Source organism: Barbus barbus (assembly GCF_936440315.1).
Source record: "Barbus barbus genome assembly, chromosome: 6".
NCBI lineage: Eukaryota > Metazoa > Chordata > Actinopteri > Cypriniformes > Cyprinidae > Barbus > Barbus barbus.
In genome coordinates, this window is record NC_136734.1 from 33,446,774 (window position 1) to 33,461,258 (window position 14,485).

Sequence of the window (14,485 nt, forward strand, 5' to 3'; positions counted from 1 at the left end):
GTGTGATTCAACACATTTCCTCAAACCCAAAGCACACCCAAACACATGGATATGATGTAGCCTACCTCTCTCTCTCTTGCTCTCTCCCTGCCAACCCTTATTGTTTTGATGCAGTATTTTGACTTCATCGACTTTAGCTCACCTAGAGGGGATCCTCTCAGGCAGCTGACACACTGTCATCCATTGAGCTATTGGTTTGACTGTTTGTGAACTTAGCAGTAAGCTTTGAAAAACATGTTTGTACAGCATCCATGGTTTAAAATGCTCCGTGCATCTATGTCAGCCCTAAAGAACAGAGAAACATTTTGAGCCAGTGTTGAATAGTCTTTTCCACTGAATGTATTTACATTGGTTACACTAAAACAGTTCAAGCATTTAAACAGGGGATATACAAAAAGATATGGCAAAGCACACAATTCAAGCCTTCATTTCCCATGTCTCATTTGCACCCCATAGTGAAAGGCACAGACTGCAGCCATATTGCCTATAAAAATCATTTAATGTTCTACAGTAACAGCTTGGCTTCTGTATCTTATAAAGTTAATTGGCTAACCTTCATGTGTTGCCATGATTCCATGACAAGTACTGGATTCAGTGATTTGTTTTACACCCCGTCAGAAGGAATGCTCACACATCTCCATAAACGAACAATCCTCTGTGTTGTCTCAATCAGTGATGCTCACAAAGCACTAACGTTGGGAGCAGGAAAAACACTTCAACAACTGTTCTGTGCTCTGCTGTGTTCAGTTCCATTGCAGTGGAAACCAGATGCTCAGGCTGTAGCTTTAAATTTGTTCATTCTGTAAACTGTATTTGGCTAATGAATGCAAACAGACAGCATGGGAGACAACAGATGCAAATATGTGCAAAATCCCTGCAGTCTTTTTCAAAACAGAAAGACTGGGGGGACAATTGGGAAACACAGTGAAACACAGGGAATCACAGTGATCGATCAAAAGGTGACAGTAAAAAAAATCTATTTCAAATAAATGTTGTTACTTTTCACATTCTATTCATCAAAGAAAGTTTCCAAAATGCAAGTTTCTGTGTTACTTGTGACACTTTGCAAATGCCCATTTTGCGCTTTGGGCATCAAGCCTCCCCCAAACTCAAACATCACAAACAAAGCACTTATGGGTCTATAAAAGTGAAGGCACATATCAACAGGTAAAAGTAGACTACGTTTAATAGCAGGTCCAACATATTGTATCGACTGAAACCCAAACATTCTATAAAATTCTTCTATCTTGTAAAAACACCGCCAATGTTTACCCTTGTTTTATCCTATTGTTTGTCTCCGTCTCTTTTGGCAAATGTGAATGTTGGCTTGCACTTCTGTATTGGAATCTAAATTTCTAAACACCCTCTGGCTCAGTCTGCTACAGTAACACCCAAAACTCTCGCTATTGGCTGGGCTGAGGTATGCAAATACATAAGTTGACAGGCAGGTAGGATATCCTATCATTGTATTTGGACTGAATTTGGATTTTAAGCAGTAGAACTGTCTACGACATTCATAAAAATAAGAAAAATTTCTTCAGCACCAAATCAGCATATCAGAATTATTTCTGAAGGATCATGTGACATTGAAGACCTTAGTAATGGCCGGTGAAAATTTAGCTTTGCCATTACGAGAATAAATTACATTTTAAAATAGATAATAATAGAAAACATTTCATTTAAATTTAGAATTTACAACATTACTTTTATAATTGTGTTTTATTTATTTATTTAAAATATGCAAATATGCAAATATGAAAAATGGACCCTTGGTAAGGCTTTTTCTTCTCTCTCTCGTTCTCTTTTTTTTACAAACTTTTGAAGAGTAGTGTATATAGTCTAATATTTGTTTTAAATTAATTCATAAGTCAAGAAAAGTGGATTTGTGAACTGTTACAACCTTTATTTTTTACTCTTTTGATTTGATTTTGGAAATTTGAAATTTATAAATGTATATATATATATATATATATATATTAATATAAATTTATAAAGAAAAATAATTTGCATACGACATGTATTCATTTCAGATGTACTGTGTGCCTAAGATGCAACCTCATAATGTTGCAGTAAAACATTTATTAAATCAAGATCTAATAATGAAACAAAGCAAATGCAAACATTATCCAAACAAATAGTAATTTGTTCTGTTAAACCTTTTGCAGTAAAAAGTGCCCTGTAGCTCAGTAAAAGAGCCCCAGATCTAGATAAGGCATGTGTATAAACACACGTTTCACCCGACAGCAAAACAATCAAGAATGAATCAGTAGCTGTATACAGGGTTGTGAGCATGAGTTTAGAGGATATGGTATATATTCTACACAATCTGTGCTTCTGACGAAGAGGAGAATATTATACACACAAATACATCATTTATAATCAGTGGGTATTTCTAACTTTAGTGCCTGTATATTATCAGAACTACATTTATAAATTGAATTCTTTAGTTTTTCTGTCATGTTTTCTTTGCTGTGGCTTCATGTGCTCTTAATCAAATATGTTTAGCCACAAAGTCTCTTACTGTGATGCAGTCATCCACACAGAATTCACCCCTAATTGACACAGTGTGTTTGTGCTTGAATGACTATGTAAGTGTGGTAAAGTAAATATGTGTATTAATAAATGCAAGCATCATTATTATCATTAATTTATGGTTATTATTCATGTTTCACACATGCAATTTCACACAGATAGCTATTTTATTGCTGGAGGTCATCAGGTTGCAGCACTGTTGGACAAGGGTTGCCCAAACGTTATTGTTGGGCTCTGTAACTGACCATAGATTTTAAATACCTAATCACATAAATTCTAGTAAAAATGAGATGTCATTTTATTTTGTAAAGGAATCAGTTTTCTTGCTGTTAACAAATTAACATTTTGTAGAGGCTTTGCGAACACTGTAGCTAATGTCATCAGAAATTGGCAATAATGACAAAATGAACAATATCAATAATCAATCATTCACAAAAAACAACAGAATCACTTTCCATTCAGTCTTTATCTTTATTGTTGTCATATTTCATTCCTTGTCTCTCCTCCAATCATTCAGTAGATTCCTGTCATTCTTTAAAATCTTGAAGACCGCTCATGACCTTCAGAGGCACAGCTTTGTTAACTAGTTGGGGCTGATTCATGAGCTTATTTATGTTTTCCATGTCTTCAAATGCACAAATCATTAATCCTTGCTGAAAATATTTTGAATGTATGATGCCTGCCACAAAATGTGTATTATCTGACTGTCGTATTATTTGTATCTGTTTTGTATTATTAGAGTAGTGTGCTAGGGATATTCACCCAAATATGAACATTCTGTCATCATTTACTCACCCCAATGTCATTCCAAGCCTCTAACTCTTTCGAATGTGGAACACCACAAATGAAAATTTCATGCACAAGTCATATGAACCAGGTTTAGGATTTTATTTTATTTTTTACTTTTGGTGCTTGTCAGCACGCATTCACATTCATTATGTTCTTCAAAAATTCACCAAAACAGGTTTGGACTGACCCAAGTAAATGATAATAGCAACTTCATAATACTGTATAAATGATATGTTTTGTTCGATATGCGAATATGCCATAATCCTTTCCATGACCAACAGAAATGTTCCTCATCATTTTTATCCTGTGAGTTGAGGCCATCACTTACTGAATGACTAAGAACAAACTAAATTCCACACTGATATCTTAGCATAAAAATCATCCACCACGTCAACACCACATGGCCACATCTTATTTAATTAAAGAATTATGCCTTAAACTAACTTAAATCACCAAACCTCGGCAGCGTACATGCGAACAACTGTCAGAACCTCAGACACCCCATTAAAACTCAAGACAGAAACAAAATATCTAACTTCACAAAAAACACACACAACTAATTTGACCACATCCTGTCCCAACCAACACCTCTCTCAACATAATAAATGGAACAAATACCAATACTAAGCTAACTGAGCTTAGTAAACTTTCTATAAAACCAGAAAATAACACAAGAGCATGACCACAGATGCCAAATAAATTCTTTATCCCTAACACGTTTATAGTGTGTAGAGCAAAAGACTCAACTGAGCACAGATATTTTACAGCTGCTGAAAAGGCCAGTTTATATATAATATTGTGTATATATGTATACAGTATGCACATTACTTGATGTGTTTTGTTGGTCTGAATGCTATCTGGGCAGTAAAAGCTAAAAATGGTGACATCATGCCCTATAAAAAAAAACTAAAAAAAGAAATAGCTAAAATGTTTTCTAATTATTACTGTAAAAGAACCATCTATGAGCGTTTTGTTATGGTTCTAAACTGCTGCATGAAGACTGATTCTCTTGTAAAAACTTATTTGTTTTCAACTGTTTACAAGAATCCTAAACCACACAACTGATGCCAGCCTAATAAAACCTTAGCTTGGGCAGCTTTCTTGACATTGTTTTTCCCAGAACTTTAATAGTCTTAAACAGACCTGAATGATGAATAGCCTGTAACATTTTGTGTACAGCAAAAGCCACTACAAATGGTAGGGATTTTGATAAAAGGGCAGGTTGTGTCTTATACTCAAGAACATGATGGGATTAGTTTGTTTTTAACAATTACGCCGTTGCAGGGAGATTGTTGATATAAAAGAATACTACACATTTTGTGCATGGCACAGAGCCATTGTCATTCAGAAGATAAAGGGAGCACATGTAGTCACTCACAATTCCACAAGGATTGCTCAATAGAGTATTGCATGAGGAACAAACCCTTCCGTGCCTTCAGGCAGTACACTGAGAGTAATCAGATGGTTTCATGCCATGTTTTTTAGCATGCCATACTTTACTAAGGCCAGTGTTTCTTCAATTGGTCAACTCATTGACTTAAAAAAGGCAAAGGAAATGTACTCTGTTGCTGTTGTTTACAGCTTGTAAAATGAAGTAAATTACACATGGAAGCCAAACTGTTGAAACAATAAAAAATAGCATTAACAATCATCAAGGACATGATAAAAATAATTAAAGATGGCACATTAACGGTTACAACAACAAGCAAACATTTACTAAATGTTGACAAGTAACTGAATGTGACCACAAATACTAACTAATTAACAATAGAAGCAACAAACAGACAACAATAATCTGTAATACAATAATACCGTAAACTGCATTCATCAGTTCTGCCTCTGGCTGTCAGGGGGCCCTCTGCTAATGATATAGGCCCTAATTATTTAGTCATTTATTTACTAATTATTAGTGCAACATTATTGTATTTTCACTTATGAAAGTGCAATAATACTTTTTTAAACATCCATTTTGTCGTACTAAATAAAGACACAGTAATGCAGTTTATTGACATTTCAGGCCCCACAGTGTCTCATGTTGTGTATATATAACAAACCTTATATTAACTGAGAAATTAAATGTTATTAAAACTGATGAAAGTCTTTGACCAGTGACAAAAAGCGTATTGATATTTTAGTAGATGCTTTTAAAAATAATCCACTCTTCATGCTTGATGTGCATTCTATGCACATTTTAATGTTACAACAATCTTCACACCAGTTGGGCCTATTTGCTTAAAGCTCCTCAAACCCATGGGCCATCCTTGCCAATGAGATCTGATTATTTCTTGTTCCATGATGCAAGTTTTGCTAAGCTTGGCTCTCCAAACATGTGTTTAATCCAGCAAACAAGCTCTAATGAAGAGGGCATTAATGACCCACTGGGCTAAAGCAACTCATAAATTAAAAGAAGCATAGGGAGTGGAGGATTTAATTGCAAACGTGCCATGCACAAAATATGATTAACCTGTGGAAAGCAATCTTAACAAGATCCATAAGGCAATTTAATGTACCCATTCCTGTCTCTTTAAAAATCAGAGCATCAGTGATTTCACACTTTTTGTATACACACAAAACCAAACAAACATAAAAAGCTATATCATGATACTAAGGGGTTTTGTATGTTTACAGTGTGTTTAGTTTCTGTATGAGGTACTTTTTATGGTGTGATTGTTTAATACACTTTGAAATATAGAAGAGAATATATAGTTTACTGAAGTTCAACCTAAGCATTGTTTTTATACGATGGAAGTATGAAGAACTAATCTATATGCCATTGTAAAGTGCCATATGCGTTCACTCGTTACAGTCATTCACTGATTATTATGCCTTAATATAATAATGATAAACAGTTCAAATTATATTTACAAAAACCTATTAAAAAGTAGCTTCTACGACATGTGCACATATAAAAGTTTCTATTTGATCTTTAAAATGTAAGTTCATTTGCTGCCTTAAATTTAAGTATAATCAACTTTCAAATGAAAATAAACCAAATTAAAAAAAACATCAAGTTGGATTTCATATAACCCCCCCAAAAAAGTTTAAATTGCTCAACTCATTTTGATGAGTTAAAGTAAAAACATTTAGTTGCCATGAACTACTAATCATATATTTTTTTGTGAGCTGTATTTCAAGTCAAGATATGTCTGAGAAACAGATTTTCGTTATTCAAGGACAATCTGATGGAGACAATATTTTCATGTTTAATGGTCCGATGTGGAGACGATTTTTCTAGCCCAGACCTGCCTTCTCTTCAGCAGCAATGTGTGGAATCAGCTCCAGCATTGTGTTGTTAAAAAAGAGTGGTAGGCTCTTTCTGAAAACCATTAAACCCAGATCAGAGTGATGATTTTGAGACATTATTTACTTATAGTCCTTTTACCGGGATTACAGCAACCTCTTTCTCTGCGGAACTTTCTCACGTTCCTTTGGCCTGGCAATAAAACCGTAAAAAACCACAGGCGCTCACAGGGATCACGCCTTGCTGAAACCACAGGGCCAGATTGGAAGCTGGCCTGCTCTACCCTGGCCCTATAGGGGAGCCAAGGGATGAAACCCCCCCTAGGGACACAAAGCTGCAGGTTTGACTGACAGCATCGAGTCATCACTCCACCATCGATCACACACTTATGATACGCATCACATTTGGCCAGACACATTTAATCGAGGAACCGGACTCCAGATAGAAAACAGCTCTGTCTAACAGCTGTGGCTGAATGTCTGTTTCAATATACGATAGTGTATTCAGGAAATTACTGTACCTCAAATTCAGTCCACAGTTAAAACGAATGCACATACTTATCAACTGCTTTCCTAGATGAGGTATTTCAATTACTGAACCAAATTATTGGCTAAATTGGTTTAGAAACACATTGTTGTCCTTTATTTGTTGTGTTGATGCATTGGCTTCTAAAAATATCAACTAAAAAAATATTATGATTGCTTATCTCAAAGTATTTGCGGGTCAGTTATCTTTACTACACTGACAGTAAATATGAGAGGAGTAATCATGAAATAATTATTACATCCTCATAGGACAAATAAACTGCTGAACATGACGTAAATGATATAATATATGATAAAAGCAGTCAGCATACTGCCAAGACTAAACCTAACGTCGGTCACAAATTAGTTTACTGTTATTTTGGACAAATGCTTACAATAGGAGATTTTTTATTTGTTTGTTTGTTTGTCTCAGCAAACATACAGTATGAATATAAGCAACAATAAAGGCATGATGATGTGAAATAGGAGATCACACCAAAGATACATACAGTAGACCAGGCTCAAATTCCAATAAATTTGAGCAAACTAAATACAAATTCTACATAAAAACATTTGGAAAAGATTTGGAAAACATTATCATCACATGAAAGACTTCAAAAGAACTGAAACGAAACTTTGACCTTATTCTGTTTCAATTAAATTACATTTTCAGTGAGGCTGAGTATATCCTTATGATATATATATATATACATATATAAAATTTTATAAACAATGTGATGTCATTGTGATGTCGTCCGGACACTGCAGTCAACGTAATCGTACCTGATAGATAACAGATTTTCTAACATAATGAGAGTGAAAAATAGATGAGAACTGAGCCTGCAATGTTTTCCAGTTATCAGGTTTCACTGAAATTCGTCACAAGATCATATTCACTGTCAGACACATTTCAAAATAATTTGTGCTGAAGAACATGAACAGGAAATGTTGACCGTTAAATTCAGCCCCACGGCTTTTTTACAAAAGAGTTGAGGGCCTGGGAACAGCTGTTAAGGTTAGAAAGGGAGAGAGATGGATTGTGTGTGTGAAAGAGAGGGAGAGAACTTTTTGGAAATGCATGTTGTTCTCATCTTATGATTAGTCTCTCACACAAACCTCAAGGGAGTGACATTGAAATGTATCCCAGATAGTAAAGAACTTGACAATATCAGTCTTTTGTTAGAGTAAAAATACTCATATCTAAACCACGTAAGCACGTTTGGACTAAAATTGTCAACTTCTTCATAATCTTTCTAAAAACAACACAGCAGAGAGAATTAAGTGAATGTCAGGCACTATTGTTTCCAGACATGAGTATTGAGTGTACTAACATGTTGTGAGTGACCAAAGCAATGGGCAAAACAGTCATGGTTGCTAACAGATCCTCATATTACTAATATGCAAGGCATGTTGTCACTCAAAAAAGAGGGAATTATTTCTTATTCATTCTACTGGGAATGACTGTGACTTCACATATGAATGGCTCACGTGGCTTTGTGTTTTGGACCACATGAGAGTTAAATGTGGTCAAAAACAGCTGTGCTGATATAAGAATATGGGACGTTATTTACCAAACAAACTGAATCTACACTCTTCTGGTGTTAGTGAAGTAACTTCATGCTACTATAGTACACAATTGTTTCTTTCATTCATCAATCAAATCTCAGGATATAAACAGACATAAAAACAGAAATAAAAAGAACCTTCAATGTCAAATATAAAAATAAAAATACACTTACAGTTCTGCTGGGTACTCATGATTAATCCCAACCATGTGTTTATTTGTTTTGCCTGTCATGTACAGTCAACCGTGTTGTGGTAAACATCTGATATAACAGTGCTTTATGTCTGCGATTACTTGATTTTTGGGAGATTATTTGAGCTGAATGCTATAGCTTTAAGCCTGTGCCCCCTGAGGAGCATGGATGTTTGTTTACAATAGCCCGCTGTGTGATCTCCAATGGGTGGTATAATCACAAACAGCCTCTATGTTTACAGCCTCCACACACATGCTGAATTTAATTCTACATGGCAAGGTTGGCTATAACTGCAACAGTCAGATCTAAAGGAATGACATTAAAAAAGATCCTCTCCACACACGGAGTAGTTAAGAATTACAGCCCCAGTATTTCTATTAAAAGAGAAACTGCCTGAAGAAAAAGCTTATGGAATGATTGTAAAATAGCCTTATGTGCCTGACCACATCAATTCCTGGACTGACATTTTTATAGATTGTAAACCATGTGCATAAGGGAATCTTCAAGTGTGAGAGGCTGAAGCCAGAAACTAAATGAATACAGTAAGACACAATGTCTATTTAATAATTGGCATTTCATAGTTAGTGAGTGCCATAATAGTAGGAAACTTCCATTAGTTCCTGATAGCCTTGACTTATTTTTATGACAATGACTAAATAGTACAGAGTCCATATTGCTTCAACAGCCACCAATTAGTCTGATTTAGTTTTTTTCGCTGGCTGGGGGATGCATAGCTGAGCCTAATGGCTGTTGGAACAAGTGTGTGCCTGTTTTACTCTTTCAGGCATACACATATGTATGTGTTACATACAGTCGACTGCTGAAGAGGCTCTTTTGTCTGAGCAGTGCATCATGGAGGGTTTGGGATTCATTTCCACGATTGCATGCAGTTTGGAAAGCATTCACCGCAGTTATCTTTAGTTGACTCCAATAACCTAGATTGCCAGAACAAATGGGCATTAGCCTTGGTAGCTTTCAAATTACAGGTGCAATTTAGAGTCCTCAGTAGGAGTCCTCAGTAGGACTCTCAAAGTGGCTAAAACTATTTTAACTTAACAACAACTGTGAACTTGTCAAAATCAGACATATGGAACAATCTATTGGAGAGTGAAAAATACAAGTATATGCTGTTTAAAAGATAAGATTTCTTTAATGTTTTTGAAAGTCTCTCACTATGGCAGCATTTTTAAGTAAAAAATACAGGAAAAACAGTAATACTGTGAAATATTATAGCAATTTCAAATAACTGTTTTATATTTCGAAATATGATTTTGTAATATATTTCGAAATATGATTCATTCCTATAGCAAATCTGAATTTTAAACTTTAAGTCTTCAGTGTTAGAAATTATTCTAATATGCCAATTTAGTGCTTAAGAAATTATTATTATTTTTTAATTATCATCAATGTTGAGAAAATGTTTTTTTTAAATGCATCCTTGCTGAAAAATGTATTTCTTGCAAAGAAAGGCACTACAAATAGAGGATTGAAATATATGATGTCAAAAACCAATCTTTTTTTGTAGCTCAAGGGAAAACAGGGTGAAGAAAGGATGTCACCATTGCCCTCTGCAACACACTATTTTCAATCTATTGTAATATATACAGATAATAGAGAAATTTGATTCAGCCTGTGAAGGCAATTTTTTGGCATGCATTTAGACAGTAATGTTTAAAGCTGTTTTAAAGCTGTTTATGTGTCTAAAGTTCTAGTTATGAATGTTACTGGGATTGTGAAATAAGTATTAGTTCATTGGATATATTTTCATTGATAATCCCTGATATAACAAAGGCAAGGAAGACAAAGCCTGGAAAGAGTGTGATTCTAAATATCATCAGCCATGAAATAACAGTCCTGAGTGGATGATGTGTGTTTTTGTGATTGGAGCTTGGAGAACTGTATTCTCTTTCCAGCCATTACCTCCAAATATTTGTGTGTTCTGAAAGATCACAAGATCTGTACACAAGAAAAAGATAAGTACCGTAAAATGTACATTTCAGATGAAATTTGAGGGTCTCCACACATCTACAAGCATCAGATATCTAATATTCTCTCAACATACAGCACAGCATGAACTCATTTTCAAATAGCTCCCTTGATGTACAACAGCTATCATCCGGCTTTCATATGATTATTCTAAACCATTTCAGCATTTCCCCACACCATCTCTTCTTATAGCTAACCTCCCTGTCTACTCTCTATCTCTCCCTTTCCCTATTTCTTTCTTTCTCACCAAAATGTGTTCTTGCTGTTATTTTATGAGTGAACACCTGTACAGTAAATCAAAAAAGAACCTGCGCTGTTACATAAGTCTGGAGCAGAGCCTGGAAGACCTCTTAGCAAAACACAGGAGGAACACAGATAAAAGACAGCGAAGGCATAAGGGAAATTAAAATGCAGTGAAGTAGGAAAGCAGTAGTCACCAATTTTAAAAGAGAAAGAGAGCAGGAAAAAGATGTCTCGATTTTCTTTTGGTTGGAGGAGTAGGGGTAGGGGGAAGGGTCAGATTGCCCTTCAAATTAAGATTTTTCGGGACCACACTTCAATTAAATTACCTCACCATAAACCGGCAACAGCAGCAACATGGCTGCCTGAGCGAACAAAAAGACCCATAAATGTAAGCATTTTTACATTAATAAAGATTTTAATGAAAAGTAATAATTTGTTTTATGTTACATTCAGTGTGTTCATATTTATGGTCAAGTTATTCAAAATGTTTGCAAAAAAAAAAAAGCTAAATTTTAACATTAAATCATTATTGACTGCACGATAGTGCCACAACTAGTCACCCCAATAATTAGAAATCGCTAACCTTTTTTTTCAAATATTGCCAATTTGAGAGAGAGATATTTGCATGTACGCATGTGCATTTCTCTTTTCAATGAGTGAGTTTACATCAAAAACAATGATTTTTATCCTCTCATTGCTGGAAAATATAATGCAGAAACTATTGATTAAATTTGCAGGGGAGCGTTGACAAGTGGATGTGTGAGCTGCACGAGCTCTGATTTACAGTTAGGTCCATATATATTTGGGCACTGACACAATTTTCATATTTTTGGCTCTGTATGCCACCAGAATAGAATTAAAATGAAACAATCAATCAGACTTTAAGCTTTACTTCAAGGGGTTGAACAAAAATATAATATAAAAAGCTTTACAACCATTTTTATACATAGTCCCCCATTTTCAGGGTCTCAAAAGTAATTGGACAAATAATCACAAAAAAAAAGTTCATTTTTAATATTTTGTTGAAAATTCTTTGCAGGCAATGACTGCCTAAAGTCTAGAACTCATGGACATCACCAGAGACTGGGTTTCCTACTTTGTGATGCTTTGCCAGGCCTTTACTGCAGCTGACTTCAGTTATTGTTTGTTTGTGGATCTTTCTACCTTTAGTTTTGTCTTCAGCGAGTGAAGTGCATGATCAAACGGGTTGAGATCCGGAGATTAACTTGGCCATAGAGGAATATTCCACTTTTTTACCTTCAAAAACTTCTGGGATGCATTTGCTGTATGTTTTTGGGTCATCGCCGCCCAATCAACTTTGCTCCATTTGGTTAAATCTGGGCAAGTATATCCCTATACACTTCTGTCTGCTTCTGCTTCTGTCCTCTGCCGCATCATCACTAAACACCAGAAACCCAGTGCCCCTGGAAGCTATGCATGCCCATGCCATCACACTGCTCCACCATGTTTCACAGATGATGTTGTATGCTTGGGCTCATAAGCTGTTCCAAGCCTTCTCCATATTTTTTTCTTCCTGTCATGCTGGTACAGGTTGATCTTAATTTCAGCCATCCAAGAAATTTTGAAGAAGAAATCTTCATGGCTCACATCTGTCCATGAAATGGCCTTTCAGTCAACTGTTTAATTACTTATGGTCCCTTGAAAAGGGGGGGAGGTACATATTAAATAGCTGTAATTCCTTAACCTTTCCTCCAACTGCGATGTGAATCTTTAATACCCTCAAATTAAAGCTCAGAGTGTGCACTTTAAGCCCATATTCATTATATAACTGTAACTTGAATGTTTTGGTCAACAGCTAAAATAATAAAAATTGTGCCTGTGTCCAAATATATATGGACCTAACTGTATGTGTGTATGTGTGTCAGTAAGCAGTGCATTAATATAGAACGGTAAGGCTTTAATGCACACTAGCACATCAATATAGTTCAAGTTCAAGAGTTTTATTCGTCACATACACAATTATACAGAGTATAACCAGCAGTGAAATGTAGGTAAGGTAGGACTTATATACGACATATGATGACGTGTGACGGTATACTGTAGTAGTGGTTTCCCAATTCTTAGGGGAATGTTTTCACCCCTACCCCTTGACACTCTGTTTCAAGGGACAAGGGGAAGGGGGAGGCATAGGGGTAGGTGAAGGGGTATAAAATAGAGTTGGGATTGGGCCTTACTTTTATTTAGTCATGCCCTTAAGAAACTACATTAGATATTTAAATGTTTCCTATAGGACAGAATTCACCAGAATATTCAGTTATAAGAAAGAGGTCAAAAATAAAAAATAATAAAAAAAATTAAGAATTCAGATCAATAACTTAACCTACCACAAAACATACAGTCATTGATCATGGAAGAGATCCTTAAAATCATAAAAGTGCATGTAAACTTTTAATCAGGATAATCTGTCTAAATGCAGCTGCTATTTTGTCTTGTGAAGATATATTATGGACAAATGTTATGTGAAATAGCCAAATCAGAACAGAGCTACATTAAATATAGTATACAATTTTTTAATACCTTTCATTTGAAAAAACAAAACACACAAAAAAAAAAAAAACTGTGCACTAAACTGCAAATCCCCATTTAACAACAAATTTGGCATCACTTGTCTTTGCGAAACTGTTGTCCTTGAGGATGGTGGTTGGTTTTCTATGGGGATAAAGCATAAATTTAGTTCAAAAATAATGACCACAATATTCACAGTGTTCAGTGTTTATCAGTTTTCTTGGCAGCCTTCAAAGGAAATGATATGATTTGTGATTTCAAAAACCGCAGCTGTGAAACCTTCAAACAATGACTTTTCCAAACCTCAAGGCATTAAATAAGCCTCAATTTATAGTCACAGAAAAATGTGGTTAATCCTCAAACCTAATGCTGAGCTTTTCTTGTTCATAATTGAGGAAAACTATACTTGTGTGGTCAGGCTGAATCAGAACCTTACTGAATAAGGTAACGTTATCCAAACTTTCTTTCCCACTTTGTTCCCATTCACTGACCTTTGCTCTTTCCTGGTTTCTCACACTGCTTTAGAGTAAAACAAGCTGTGAAACCTGATGACAGGGACATAAACCAGGCAGAAAACACTAAAACATATCTGATTACACAAATGACAATGTTCAAGCACAAGTGGAGTGACAAAGCAAATGTTGAAAGGTCAAAACACACTGTCATTTGAAGTGTTTAGTTATAAGATATTGTTTTCAAAGTCTATTCTATTGGACCTCGTTAAATGTTTCACAGTGTTAAAATGAACATGATGCCAAGTTACAACTTGAAGGAGTAATATTTGTCTCTGATACACAAACTGTTTATATCACAACCATACAGTGTACCTTCTATGAAGACAGATTCAATGAAAACCATATACGTCCTATATGAAATCATCTGAGCCC